The sequence below is a fragment of the Chlorocebus sabaeus genome, chromosome 7, assembly GCF_047675955.1.
Source record: "Chlorocebus sabaeus isolate Y175 chromosome 7, mChlSab1.0.hap1, whole genome shotgun sequence".
NCBI lineage: Eukaryota > Metazoa > Chordata > Mammalia > Primates > Cercopithecidae > Chlorocebus > Chlorocebus sabaeus.
Window position 1 is genome coordinate 126705686 of NC_132910.1, and position 14431 is coordinate 126720116.

The 14431-nt window shown below is 36.0% G+C and overlaps 1 protein-coding gene across 5 annotated transcripts in view; it reads left to right on the forward strand.

Moving 5' to 3' along the window:
* The first annotated feature begins 1464 nt into the window (after positions 1-1464).
* WDR17 (WD repeat domain 17) overlaps positions 1465-14431 on the forward strand; it is a 115488-nt gene continuing 102521 nt past the window's right edge. For 3 of the 5 annotated variants that reach the window (XM_008000300.3, XM_008000306.3, XM_008000309.3), the window contains exon 1: positions 1465-1704. The gene's annotated coding sequence lies outside the window, so the exon portion shown is untranslated. The remainder of the gene's footprint in view (positions 1705-14431) is intronic. The other 2 variants (XM_008000314.3, XM_008000303.3) reach the window with 2 other exon arrangements.

Below are 14431 nucleotides of genomic sequence, written 5' to 3' on the forward strand. Positions count from 1 at the left end.
TTTATAAACTTCAACCTCTTCCTTTGATTTAGAGGTGAAAGCCTAACCCATATATAGAAGTCTGCATCTTTCCCAATCTAGTTTTCTTATTTTTTTAGTATAGTCTTTTGCCAATTTCCATCTTCCTTCATATCTTTGAATTCACATCCCCAACTCTGGAGAAGGCAAAAACATCAAATTTAGTTACATCAGTGGTTCGTTTTTTCCCACTTTATGCTTTTGGCAATGCTGCTCCTGCTGCATAGTATACACTTTCTCCTTTTTTTAATCAGGTGAAATTCTACCTATTTATAAGTTCCTGCTCAAATACTAATTGTATTGAAAAGTTTCCCTGAATACCTTGGAAGAAAAAGTTCTGCCTCCCTCATCTGAAGTCATCTCATAGCACTTTTATGTAACCCTATTTTAGTACTTAACACATTGAGTTATATTTGGCTGTTGCCCTTATACTTTCTCTGGTAGATTATGTGCTAATTTATTTCTTTCTTTATCCATCTATCCATCAAGCATTTACTGAAGACCTGCTATTAATCAGACACTTTGTTAGAATATAGGGGACAGAGTTGTAAGAACTGAGTTTAGCTTTAACAAGTTTATTTTTTTATACGGAAATCCAACATTTAAGTAAATTTTAATTTACAATACAGGATATTGAGTGCTGTGGTAGGTAGTCGTCTCTGCAGAGAATACTTCGGAAAAAAGAACTTTAAAATTTACTGCATAGGAGGGTAGGAATTGGGTCCAAGGACTTTCTCTGGTTGAGGTCGACCATTCGTTTATTAACTATTTAGAGTGGAGTATAATTAATTCTCGATAGATGTCATTAAATACACTTTATTTCGAGTATATGGAGGCTTATTCTCTCTAGTGTGTTGGATAAAGGCCACAGGTAGTGAAGATATTTCGGAGATGTGAAGAATCCAGTAGGAATGACAACACCCAGCATTTCCATTCAACCAGATCCCACGGGGAAAATGTCAGTTTTGTGAAGGCAGATACATTAGCCACGTGCAACTCCATTAATATAAATAATCTTATCCACTGAGCTCTCCCACAGACCTTCTTGGGCCCAATCAGACAGTAATGAAGTGCAGGCGAGACAGCATTCTGTACTCACATTCCAGGCAATAGTTCAAGCCCCTCCTCTAGGTCCTCCAAGAAGGAGACAGGATGACTGACTTACTGTATATTTGACTCATTTTCCTAGAAAGTGCAGACTCGCTCTAAAATGTGTTAGGTGGTGAGAACGCTGGTGATTCACTGTTTTCCTGCACTTTCAGCCTCAATGCAAACCCTCTGCCCAAAGACTCGCTCCAGCACGGAGGAGCTGCGTCTTCAGCACACTTTCCCTGTTGCCAGGTAACCAACTCCCTCAGCCTAGTCTCCAGGGGTCACGAGCCGCTTCCACCTCCCCCTCCAGGGTGCTCCAATCAGCGACCAGTGTGGCTGTCACGTGGGCATCCAGGGCCGATCCTGGAGGGCCCGGCTCGCGGCGCCTTACACCGTGGTCCGCGCTGGGGCTTGCGGAGCCCGCTTCCCCGCCCCTCGGAGCCCGCGGGCCCGGCCGCCCCGCCCCCGGGTGCCCGGGCCGAGCAGGCGGGGAGGGCGGGGCGGGTCCGCGCGTTGGCGGTGCTAGCCCCGCAGCTGCGCCGGCCGGCTTCAGCACCTTTCTCTGTCCGCCGCTACAGCCGCCTCCTCCTCCAGGTAAGAAGCCGGTGGGGCCGCAGAGATACCAAGGCAAGCTCAGGCTTGAAGAGGGTGATGCTTGAACTGTCGCGGCGTCATGCGAGAGGGGCTCTGACCACCCTGTGGTTGCGGCCAGGGTGATGTACGTCCTGCAGGACTTTGCACACCATGGTGCCTAATGAGATAATCCCCTTGATTTTAGAGCCACACACCTGATTCTTAACAAGGCACAGCAAACAGCGAATATTTATGTATCTAAACTACCATTGCAGTGTAACTCTGGACATTTCGAGGGACATTGTTTATGGCTATTAAGTATATGTCTAGAGTCTAGATTGCTGTTCTCATCCCTCCGCCGGCCAGACACTTCTGGATAGATCATGTACGGTAACCCTTTGAAGATGGTCTTATTAGTAGGGTTGTACTAAGAGAGGTTTGAGTAAAAAGGAAATGTATTCCAGAAAAAAAAAAAAAAAAAAAAAAAAAAAAAACCGGTATTGGATGTAAGACAGGTATACTATGTATTAAGTAGATCGTAAAATAGAATCTTTGCTGTCCTCCCCTCTCCAAAAACAGACTTGTTTTGCTTGCAAAGATTGAAAGGAACAAACAATTTAAGGAGACTTTTTTACTATATTAATTAAAAGCAATTGATTTGAATGAAAAGTAAAGTCCAACCATGTATCAAAAATAAGTTATTTTGCATGTTAATATATACATATACGTACTCTATATATTTAACAAGGGTTTGAAGAGAGATATTGCATTTCTGAATCTTTCATAAATATCCTTTAGAGAAAACTATCCAAAAACACAAGTTCATTATAAAAGGATACGAAACGGCCAAAGTCCAACAATGTGAGGTTATAGTTGCCATTCTTAGCACTGTAGTAACATTTCTGCGTTGTAAAAATTAGAAAATAAATGACAATGAATTTATGAGAATTTATAAATTTGAAGTCCACAAGAATTTAAGCATTAATTTATTTGTAGATTTATGCCTTATCATTACCCTGCTTGCCAGGAGCTGATGCTGGGCGGGTGGTGATTACAAACTCTTTGGAGAAGGCACTCTTACATCCTTTTGAGATTCTGCCTCACTGGCCTAAGTGTTCAAGAAAATGGATATAGTTACATCTAACTGTTTTGAAGGCAGACATCTGAGATAGGTGGTCTGAGAGCCTTTCCCCTCCTATGATCTAAAATTAAATGTAGTTATTAAGTGCTTTTGAAAAGTTGTCAATTCATTAATATTTTGGGATACATCCTTTACTGGATTGTTTGGAGATTAATGTTACAAATGGTAGCTTTAGAGTTCCTGGGAAGTTTTAAAGCAATGACCTATTTCAAAGGGCATATATGGAAAGTAAAGCTCTTGAGTTCCACAAACTTAATTATGTAAAAATAACCGGTTGAATGTTATTGTTTACATTACTCTGGCTTTCTTTTGTGTTGATATTAATAGAACTGCTTAAAGAACTGTGGACATCTGAAGATGTTAAATATGCTTACTTGAAAGTTTTACCATTCTTTATTCTTCTTATTTCTAATGATAAATAGTAGTGTTCTAAATATTTTTAAGTTACCCATTAGTCACATAATAATCCCATAGATTAGAAAGCCATAAATTAATTTAGGCCAGAAAAACAATGCTCCCAGTATAGGGAAGACTAGGGCTAGAGCGCTTTTGTCGTCGCTGTTTTGTGTAGACTCTATCTTGTATCCTTTAGTCTGGGAAAGGAGGGGCAGGGCCAGTGGCAGTTTTTTAATTACTGGGAGAAGTTTAAGAACAGATTTCTGTTTGTTTTATTGTTTTACCCTGATGGATACTAGAAGTCCAACATGAATGATTAGGTTGTCACTATTAATGAAATGTGTAAATTCTCCAGAGTACCTAATTTTGTTGCCTAAATACTTTAATGAAGACTAAAATGTAATTCTAACAGTTTTGAAGCATTCACGTTTTCATCCTGTATTCCAGAATTTCTTTGAAATCTAACGTATGCAAGAAAGGTAACACTTGATCAGATTACTGAATTGTAATACTGAATACTTAGAGTTTACCCAGCCATTCATGATACTTACGTATATGCAAGCATCATTGCTTCTTTTGATAACTGCTGAATTATCTCATTTTACATTTTGTATATCTGTTCCATTGAACAGATGGAAGTATTAAAGTGAAGTCATGTATCTTCCAGTGTGTCTTCAGGAACAGAGATTTCATCAAAATTATATTAATTTATAGAAATCATATGAGGAGAGGCCAGGCGTGTGGGCTCATACCTGTAATCCCGGCACTTTGGGAGGCTGAGGCAGGTGGATCACCTGAGGTCAGGAGTTTGAGACCAGCCTGACCAACATGGTGAAACCCCATCTTTGTTAAAAATACAAAAATTAGCTGGGCGTGGTGGCACACGTCTGTAATCCCAGCTACTTGGGAGGCTGAGGCATGAGAATCTCTTGAACCCAGTAGTGAGCCGAGACTGTGCCTCTGCACGCCAGCCTGGGTGACAGAGCAAGACTCTGTCCAAAAAAAAAAAAAAAAAAAAAAGAGATGATATTGGATGGAATTTCTTATTAATGCGTGCTCCTTTTCTTTTGTATCAGAAACATACGAAACTCAAGATTTGATTGGTACTTTTCAATATCCAAGACTGTGCTTTATCCTCTTAAAATAATATCGTGATTATTTTTTCATTGTTGATAAAACTATTCCTTGAGATTTGTGAGCAAGAAATTAGATAGGGATACCTGAAGAGAATTTTAGAAATTCTCCCAAAGAATCTATTCTATAAGGAAACAAAACCTAGAGAAAAGCATTTTTCTTATTTGAGTTTACTTACAATGTTCACGAAGGACTTGCAACTTTGGTAATAAAAATTGGTAGAAACACTATAAAATGATCCGCTTTGTATAGTAGAAGAAAAATTCCCATCATGATTAATTAGAAAGATTTGAAAAGTTCCCACTTAAAGCATGGGTTGTCACTTTAGAAGACATAGTTCAGGTTATTTTCATCTGATTTCAGTGACTAGACAGGTAGCACTTCAGTGACTAGTCAAACATTTCAAATAGGCTAGATTTTGTAAGAAAAAAAAGAACTTGATGTTGGAGCCACAGCTGGCACGTGCCTTCCAGATGTCACATTATCAGCTACTTGAGTAAAATAATTTTTGTATATAATGATAGAAGTCTTACTTTTTATTGTGCTAAATGTACTTACAATGTGTAGTTCAGTAAACTTCTTATAAAATTCTGTAATTCTACATTCTAATTTTAAAAATCCACCATAGAAATAGACAGTAATATAAATCTATAATTAAGATAATACAGGAGGTAATTTAACAATGTTATTTGCTATGATAAGGATGATTGATAATTGTCATGTTCAGATAAATTCTAGCAAAAGTGTAAGAAATAAATTTCCATGTGTCAGTGAAGATATAACAGTCAATACTTGTTTTGTACATTCAGATGTTCTGAGATGGAGAACTCAAGGTAGAAGTCCTTAAACAATTTTTCTTGTGCTTAGGTTTATTGTTTTCTTCTTCAAGATTCTTCACATTTTTTTTTTTTTTTAGCTGTAAGCATGTGCCAGTATCCCAGGCAGACTCATTTACAGCGATGTATAGTAAGTTCAATTTCATATCACGTACACAAAAAAACTTACTTTCAAATTGGAAAGTAGAAAATAATTTTTATTACACGAAGCACTCATGTTTAATGTGCTATTAAAAAAAAAAACTCTTCATTATCCAATACAAACAGCTCCACATGAAGTCTCAAAAAATGAATAGTTGGTTAATAAGAAATAGCTAATATTTAATTATGTTTGATTTTTTAAGATAAAATATTATGGGTGGCTTTTAATGAAACGAGTTATGGACCATTTTATTTTTAAGGTAAACAGGTTTGAAAGGGTCATTTCGGAATTTATGATAGAAGGATCCTTAAGACCAGTTACTCTAACACCGTTATTTTCTTAATGAGGACACTGAACACATAAAAATTATGTTTGCAAAATTATTAAGGGAAAAACTGGCTTAGAATCTCGGACTGTGACACTCAGCTTTGTGCTCCCTCTCTAAAGAGCTACAGAATGGATCACCAACATGGTTTTCTCATGTATTATATTTTTTCAAGTGACTAAGTCAGAAGTTTAAATAATTAAAGTCTAAATCATTTTCGCATGGTTAAAATAATTCTTGTAGTTAATAAACAATATGCACGTGTTTTGGTCTCATCATATAGAAAGTTTACTTAAAATACTAGTTAAAAATTATTTTTCCAATACTTATGTAATGTATTAGTTTGCTCATTAAAATAAGATTTGCTGCAAAGTCGTTTGTGATTTGAGATCTGGTTACCTTAGAAATGTCTTATCCCAATGCACTCCATGGTACATAAGTAGCCATCACGCCTAAAATTAAACGTTAAGAATATTAGAAATAAGATGCTTTTGGAAGTTATATCTGAAGCCAAGATTATGGTTACCCTTAGGTACAACTGTAAGGTTGAATACGTTTGTTTTCTAGGCTTTCTCCCACTTTGGTACTGGATGCTACGTATAGCACTGTTACTCAAAGTGTACCTTGGACTAGCAGCATGAGCATCTCTTGGGACCTTGTTAGATATACATATCTTCAGGCCAGGTCCCTACCAGATCAGAATTTCTCAGGGAGGGGCTCAGGAATCTGTGTTTTAACAAGCCCCAAGTGATTCTTATGCAATGTGGAGTTTGAGAAGTACTGCTACAGAGTACTTTATGCCGTGCAGGTGAATGGTACATGAACATTACTGGCTCAACAGGCGATCAAGTCTCTTGGCAACTTGGTTGCCTCTTGAGATAGTAATGTTCATGTACTATTCTACTTCTGAAGCTTTACTTGGAAGTACCATAAACTACTAAGTAAATGAATTTATTCCTGAAAATATAATAGTGGATATGTTTCATTAAAATTTACATATCAATAGTGGCTTTTTGGGCATAATATCTCACCTTCGAAATTAATTCATTAGCTCATGTTTAAGGGAAATTTTATGTTGGCTAAGAGGGCAGTATTTGACTTAGGCAGACTAATATGTAGATTACCAACCTATCAGATCTGTGCCTGCACCCTGCCTTGGGTGATATAGCCCTTTACTTAGTGAATTAAAATCAGACTTATTTCAGGCCTCTGTCAATATATTATGCATATATTGAAGATGGTTTTAGTTTAGTTACTTTATGTAGACCCTTTTTTCCCATTTTTTTCACTTCTTTTTTCTTTTCTTTTTTCTTCTGAGACAGGGTCTCCTGCTGGAGTGCAGTGGTGCGATCATGACTCACTGCAGCCTCGAACTCCCAGGCTCAATTAATCCCCCCATATCAGCCTTCCGAGTAGTTGGGACTACAGGCACGTGCCACCACTCGTGGCTAATTTTTTTTTTTTTTTTTTTTTTAATTTTTGTAGAGAAGACATCTCACTATGTTGCCCAGGCTCGTCTGGAACTCCTGGGCTCAAGCGATCCACCCAACTTGGTCTGCATGAGGTTCTGTGCCTGGCCCTGTTTTTTGTTTGTTTGTTTGTTTGTTTTGATATTCAAACTTCTAAGTGCCCATTTGATTTTCTTTCCTGGTTTTCCCAAATTGACTTGCCAAAATAATTTTTAACACCTTTTCCCAGAACATGAATATGCCAGTATTAAGTGACTTTCTGCCATATGGGGAATCCTAAGTTTGATAGACAGAGAAGCATGAAGGCTCATCCTGCTTCAAAAACTCAACATGCAAAACCCAACTCACAAACCAGGTTAATTAGAAGAGGAGCGAGGGTCCTGGGGATTACATAGCAATTTATGGCAGAGGTCCTCAAGTCTTTTTTTTTTTTTTTTTTTTTAATGAGCAGTGATTCTATTTATAAAAATAGGAGTATACTTTCTTGCCACGCCCTATTGAAGAAATAATCTTATATCTTTTCTATGACAAATATTTACTTATTTCCTTTCATAGTGTTCTCTGAATGAAATATTTACTTCAAAAATTCCGAGTTTATACTTGAAAATATGTGATTTCTCCCTTTTCTTTTCTCTCTCTCTCTTTTTTTTTTTTTGAGACAGAGTCTCACTCTGTCGCCCAGACTAGAGTGCAATGGCACGATCTAGGCTCATTGCTACCTCTGCCTCCCGGATTCAAGCATTTCTCCAGCCTCAGCCTCCCAAGTACCTGTGATCACAGGCGCACGCCATTATGCCTGGCTAATTTTTGTATTTTTAGTAGAGACGGGGTTTCACCATGTTGGTCAGAGTGGTCTCGAACTTCTGACCTCGGCCCGCCTTGGCCTCCCAAAGTGCTGGGATTACAGGCATGAGCCACCACGCCCGGCCTCTCCCTTTTCTATTTTTCTTTGGATCACTCTCTCAGAATGGTCACATTGAAAGTATATGAATGAGCCTGTTGAAGTAGAGGTGGATTACTTCTTTGATCAAATCAAAAATTATTTCCATGTTGCAGCACGAAGGCTTCTGTAATCCTCTAAGCATCTGGGTAAGTCTAGTTCCAGGATTCAAATCCATATAATTTTCATTTTCATGGCTAAAATGGAGGAAAGTATAAAAATAAGTACATGGAAATAGATAATAAAGGTAACTCCATTCATCTTTCCATATCTTTGGATCAGTGTCTTGCTCTTTTGATGTTCAGTGTTTGGTCTTACATATAACTCCTGTGTTTTGTTGACCAAGATGGAATTCATACTGGTGTAGTGGTCATTTTGTGAGCCCAAACTAGAACTACCATAATGACCTTATTCTTCTCTACTTGCTACCTAATCCAGGATTTTAATGTAGGCTAATACTGTACTTGTGACCTATTTTGTCTTCTAAGCTTTTAAGAACATCATGATTTGACATATATTGGGAATGCTTAGATAACACTGCCTGCCAAGCATGTAAAACGTTAACTCAGAAATGCTCAGGCAAACTCAAGCATGTAAAAAGTAAACTAGACATTTAAGAGATTAATTTCAGTCAGTAGAAGATACCAGAGGCAGTTTTTCTGCCAACTCATCTTTATAGTCATTGAACTAGGCCAGTAGTTCTTAAGCCTTACTGTGCATTTAAATTGTCTGAGAGTGATATTGAAAAGCTCCACTCCAAGGTTCTCATTTATAAGAGTTGGGATGTGATTCACAATTCTGCATTTTTAGCAAGTGTCTGAGTCAATTCTGATGCAAAATACTTGAGAACCACACTTTGAGATACACTGATTAAGAGATTTTTGAAATCCTGTTTATCCTTAATAATGTATGATGCTATATATCACAATGATAATAATGCTCATTTAGAATTATGGATTCAGACAAGAAGAGCTCAAGTTAGTGGGCCAATGGGTGATTTTTTAAAAATTCCTTTCAGTTTTCTGCATTTTCCAGATGTTTTCCAAAGAGTAAGCACCTATGGATTATATGAGAAGACATATTTTTTGCATAGCTCTGAGCATATAGTATATTTACATTTTAACACTGATATTTCAACAACATGTTTTTAGGGTTTTATTTTTTAGTAAGAAAGGCAATACATTTCCATTACAGAAAAATTACACAATTCAGAAGTGTATAAAAGTGAGTTTAACAAAACTACCTTGAATCTCTGCATCCTGGTATAACTCTGACCTTTGAATAGACATTTTTAGGTACTTTTATTGATTTTTCTTACGATTTCTCAGACATTCCCAGAAACACATCTCAGATTCTTTATTTTTGTGCTGCCTCTTTTTAGCAAGCTTTTTTTCACCGGATATCTTTATATTTTGCTTTCCTTGAAATGTCTGCTCAGTATCACCTTTGAGGTCTTCCTATGCTATCTTTTAAAAAAATCACAATGTGAGCTCTGTCTCCAGAACTCCTTTTCCCTTTTCGCTCCATTATTTTTATTTTTCTCTATTCCACAAATTATCTTGAGAGAGGTGTGTGTGTATATATGTGTGTGTGTGTGTATATATAACTCAAGATAATTGTGATATATATTACACATATACATATATATTTACATATATATGTATAATTATTCATTTTGCTGATTTCCTTTTTTTTTTTTAACGACAGAGTCTCACTTTGTCATCCAGGTTAGAGTGCAGTGGCATGATCATAGCTCACTGCAGCCTCGATTTCCTGGGCTCACATGGTCCTCACACCTCAGCCTCCTGTGTAGCTGGGACTAGAGGTACACGCACCACGCCTGGCTAATTTTTGTGTTTTTGTAGATACAGGTTCTTGCTGTGTTGCCCAGGCTGGGCTTGAACTCCTGGCCTCAAGTGATTCTCCAACCTTATCCTCCCCAAGCCTGGGATTAAATACACGAGCCCTCGTCCTAATTTTGTGATTCCCTGCTACAAGAATAAAAGCTCTGAGCATGCAGGATTTATTTATTTTTTTTTTCAGTTCTTGCCTAGCACATAGTTATTGCTCAATAAATATTTATTGAGTGAATGAGTAAATTGTGCAGTGATTACTGAAAGTTTAAAAAGTCAATGAAATAATAAACTTCCCCGAATTTTACCGTCTCAAAATGCCAAATATTTACCTTGAACTGTATATTCTTTTAGCTTTTAATGTGTATGTGTATATATGTATATATTAATTTTTAAATGCAGAAATGTAACTCTGACATGCCTTTTAAATTAACTGTGTAGACTTTATGAAATGATTGATTTATAACTACTCTTTTCATATTAAGATGTTTTATGTATATGTTAATATTTTTCCAGTTTTTTCTTTCAATTTTATGATATATTTTAACAAAAATAGTAAAATTCAAGATTTCGTTTCATAATTTTTGTAATTTCGTGTTTTTTTAATTATAAGATGACTGTGTCAATTTCTAACATTGTGAGTAGATTTTTCCCTAAATATCAGGAAACAAATTGTGTCTATTGATTACCTTTGTTAAATGAGAAATTTACCATATCTTTGTTTTCTTCTATTCTTCTCCTCAGCTCTAGTACCTGGGAAAACGATATATGATTTTAAAGTTTTGATAATGAACATTTTAGATTATCTGTCTTCTCTTTCAGTCATTACTTTGTCATTTGCATTTTCATAGCCATATTCCAGTTTCTTTGCTTAATACATTTAAAAAATTACATTGACTTTCATATTTGAGCTGTTTGTTTTGATTCATTTTTAAAAAGACTGTAATTTTTTTCAAGTACTTTTTAAAGAAGAATACATGTGTAAATTGCCCTCTAAATCTTCCCAGTATGAGAATGTCTTTCTGTTTGTTTTCCCTTCACATATGGATGATACTTTGGCATCTTATAAAAGAGTGAGATCAGCATTTTGGGAGGCTGAGACAGGAGGGTCACTTGAGGATAGTTCAAGATCAGCTTGGGCAACATAGCGACACCCTATGTCTACGAAAAAAGAAAAAGAAAAAGAAATTAGCCAGAAGTGTTAGTGTGTGCTGTAGTCTCATTTCGGGAGGCTGAAGCAAGAAGGTCACTTGAGCTCAGGAGTTTGAGAGGGTGTGCTATGATCGGGACACTGCACCCCACCCAGCCTGAGTGATGCAGCCGGACCCGGTCTCAAAAAAGAGAAAAAATAAAAAGCCAGAACACAATAGTTCTTCAGTTTAATAAAGTTATTACATCACTGAATGGGGAATTTTGTGCAGTGGTGAAAAATGATGCCAATCTGTTTTTTTCCACTTGTATGTACTATTTTTAGAAAATTCTTAGTTCCTCATTAGAGTGTAAAGAAATAAATTAGCCTTGAATTTGCCTTAATATACTTAGGTATGGATAGTTAACTGTATGCATACATACATACATATATATATTTAAGCAAAATATGTGTACCTATATATGTAAGCAAAATATGTATATTGCTTAAAACAAAAGCACTTTTAATCTGCCTAATTAGAGTCTTTTTTTAAACCCAGTAAATGAGTTGTCGTTGTTGTTGCTGGTTTTTTTTTTTTTTTTTTTTTTTTTTTTTTGGCTACATCTCAAATTGTTGTTTTTGTTTCTGTAGTTTTACTTGTGCTTTAGCTTTTTTCTAAAAATATTTTTAATATTTTAGTTTGAAGTTTCATTCCTTGTGTACTGTGTCTTTCAATTTCTCTCTAAATTAAAAAAAAAAAGTCTATTTTCCAGTGTTTTGGAAGCGTTTTTTCACTTTGTTCTCTGAATCATTGGTATGTTTTTTTTACAATTTCAGTTCGGCTCTTTATTGTTCTTTAATGTGGATTTTTATTCTGCTATTGTCTTTTTTTTTTCATAATCATTATTTTAGCCATCTCATCCTGTAGCCTCTTTATCTCAGCTGATAGTATGCTCATTCCTACTCCAGAATGAGAGATGGCCCATATAGGCTGTTGATTACCAAAGTACAGAATGTGTAGGTTTCTGCAGGCCCCAAACATTTTCTTCTCGGATACTGGATCAGTTATATCACTATGTGATCAATATCAAATCTCCTTCTTATATCAACATTGATAGAAATCTTATGTCAATATCCTAATCTAATAGGCATTGTCTGGCAGACTTTCTATTATCTAGTAGATTCTTTTTTCCTCAATCAGTGACTCAATCAGTGGGGAAATACATGAAAAAAATAAAAATACTTTTTGCTTCCACTTATAATATATTGCTGAAGAGCTACACTTCCTTAGAGTGTAGTACTATTGTCTTACCTCACTTTTTCTCCCAATTTTTTTTTTTTTTTTTTTAAACTAGGAGCCATAGTCACTGAGTGAATATAAGGGCGGGGGTCATGGACTGAGTGAAGAAGGACAGAAAAGGTACATGATGGAAATGAGAAAGACAGTACTACAGCTCCCAGGCCATGCATGGTTTAATAGCTCTGTTACTTTCTGATTGATACTGATCTTGTTTTTCTAAATTGGGGGCATTTGATGAGGCAATGACAATGTACATTTATACATATGTCCTGGGAGAAAGGCTTCTACAATTTCTAGTAGCATTGTGGATGGTCCACCTATGACACTGTAGTTCCTTTCATGTGGTACCTATGACACCAATTATAGTACCTTAGTGTTTAGAGGAAATTCCTCTGAGATTAAAATGTTGTTGATGCTGAGACCTTATTTTATGTGTGACTGTGAGTTTTTTGGTGTATTTTTCCTGTGGTAAGTGCCAATTAGGGTTCTTCCAGCTGTAGGTAACAGAAAATATACTCACTTTACTAGCTCATGTAACTAAAAAAGAACCTAAGGATAGAGTTGGACGATTGTATGTATCATTCATAACTAGCTTCAGTGTTAAATTGATGTCATTGTGACTCAGCCCCTCTCTACTGTACTGACTTTCTTCAAGCTCCAGGTAGTAGCCACAAGCAATTCTACATACCTCCTCATGATAGTGAGATAACTTATATCCTCTCTGATTTCAGACTCTCTGTGGTTTAGTCCACAGAAGAGAAAGCTTCTTTTTCTAGTAGTGCCCATAAAAGTCCTGAATTTCAAGATTAAACACATTTGACCCAGGCAAACACTGATTGCTTTCAGTCACTAAATATTAGTTTGCATTTTCTAGAACTTTCTATAAATAGAATGATACATTGTATACTCTTTTTGTCTGTATTATTCTCAGTATAATTATCTTAATATTTATGCATTTGTTGCATGTATCACTAGTGCATTCTTTCTTATTGGTGCAGAATATTCCATTATATGGATATAGTCCTTTTTTAAATTCCTTTGCCTACTAATGGTTAGTGGGTTGTTTTCAGTTTTTGGCTATTAGAAATAAATCTGTTTGAACATTTATAGAAAAATAAATAAATAAACACATTTGAGCTATTTTCCCATCACTGAACCATTAAAATGGCTAGGGAAATGATGAGTATAAACTGGAATCACCTGCTCTAGTTCAAGGACTGGAATTTTACCTAAACCTGGACTGAAGCAGAGGAGAGGGTCATCAAATATAAATGTAGTGATTGCACAAAGAAGGGAATGGAGGTGGTGGGGAGGCAAACAACAAATCTTCAGTATGGTGTTTAAGTAGAAAGTGGGAAGAGATTCTGTCAGGATCTGCTAGAAATGCTATTTTAACCTGGAACACTTGTATGCCTCTATAGTACAGATGACTCAGGCACAGTGAACCTACAAACAAAATAGAACTTTGAATCTTGAAACTTGTGGGAACAAAATTCCTCAACTGGAATATAAATGTATAATAATTTTCAATTATAATTGTATTTTGCTGCTTATCTCTCCAATTCTCATATTTTGATTTTTGTCATGGGCTTTTTGTCATTTTTAAATTAATTAATTTTGTGATTGAAACATAGTTATATGTACTTATGGAGCACATATTTATGAGACATGCAATATAGAGTAATCAAATCAGGATAGTATATCTGTCACCGCAAATATTTATCATGTCTTGTATTGGGAACATTCAAAGTCCTCTCTTCTGGCTATTTGAAAACATGTAATAAATTATCTTTAACTATAGTCTTCTTATAGTACTTAGAACACTAGAACTTATTCCTTCTATATAGCTGTAATTTTGTACATTTAATCCATCTTTTCTTATCTCCCCTATGCTGCTACTCTTCGTGGCTTCTCATAAGCGGCATTCTACTCTTTAGTTGTATGATACCAACTTTTTTAGCTTCTGCATAAGAGTGAGAACATACGCTATTTACCTTTCTGTTCTTCGGTTATTTCACTTAACATGTCTTCCAGGCTCATCTATGTTGCCATGAATGGCAGCATTTTTTTTTTATGGTTGAAT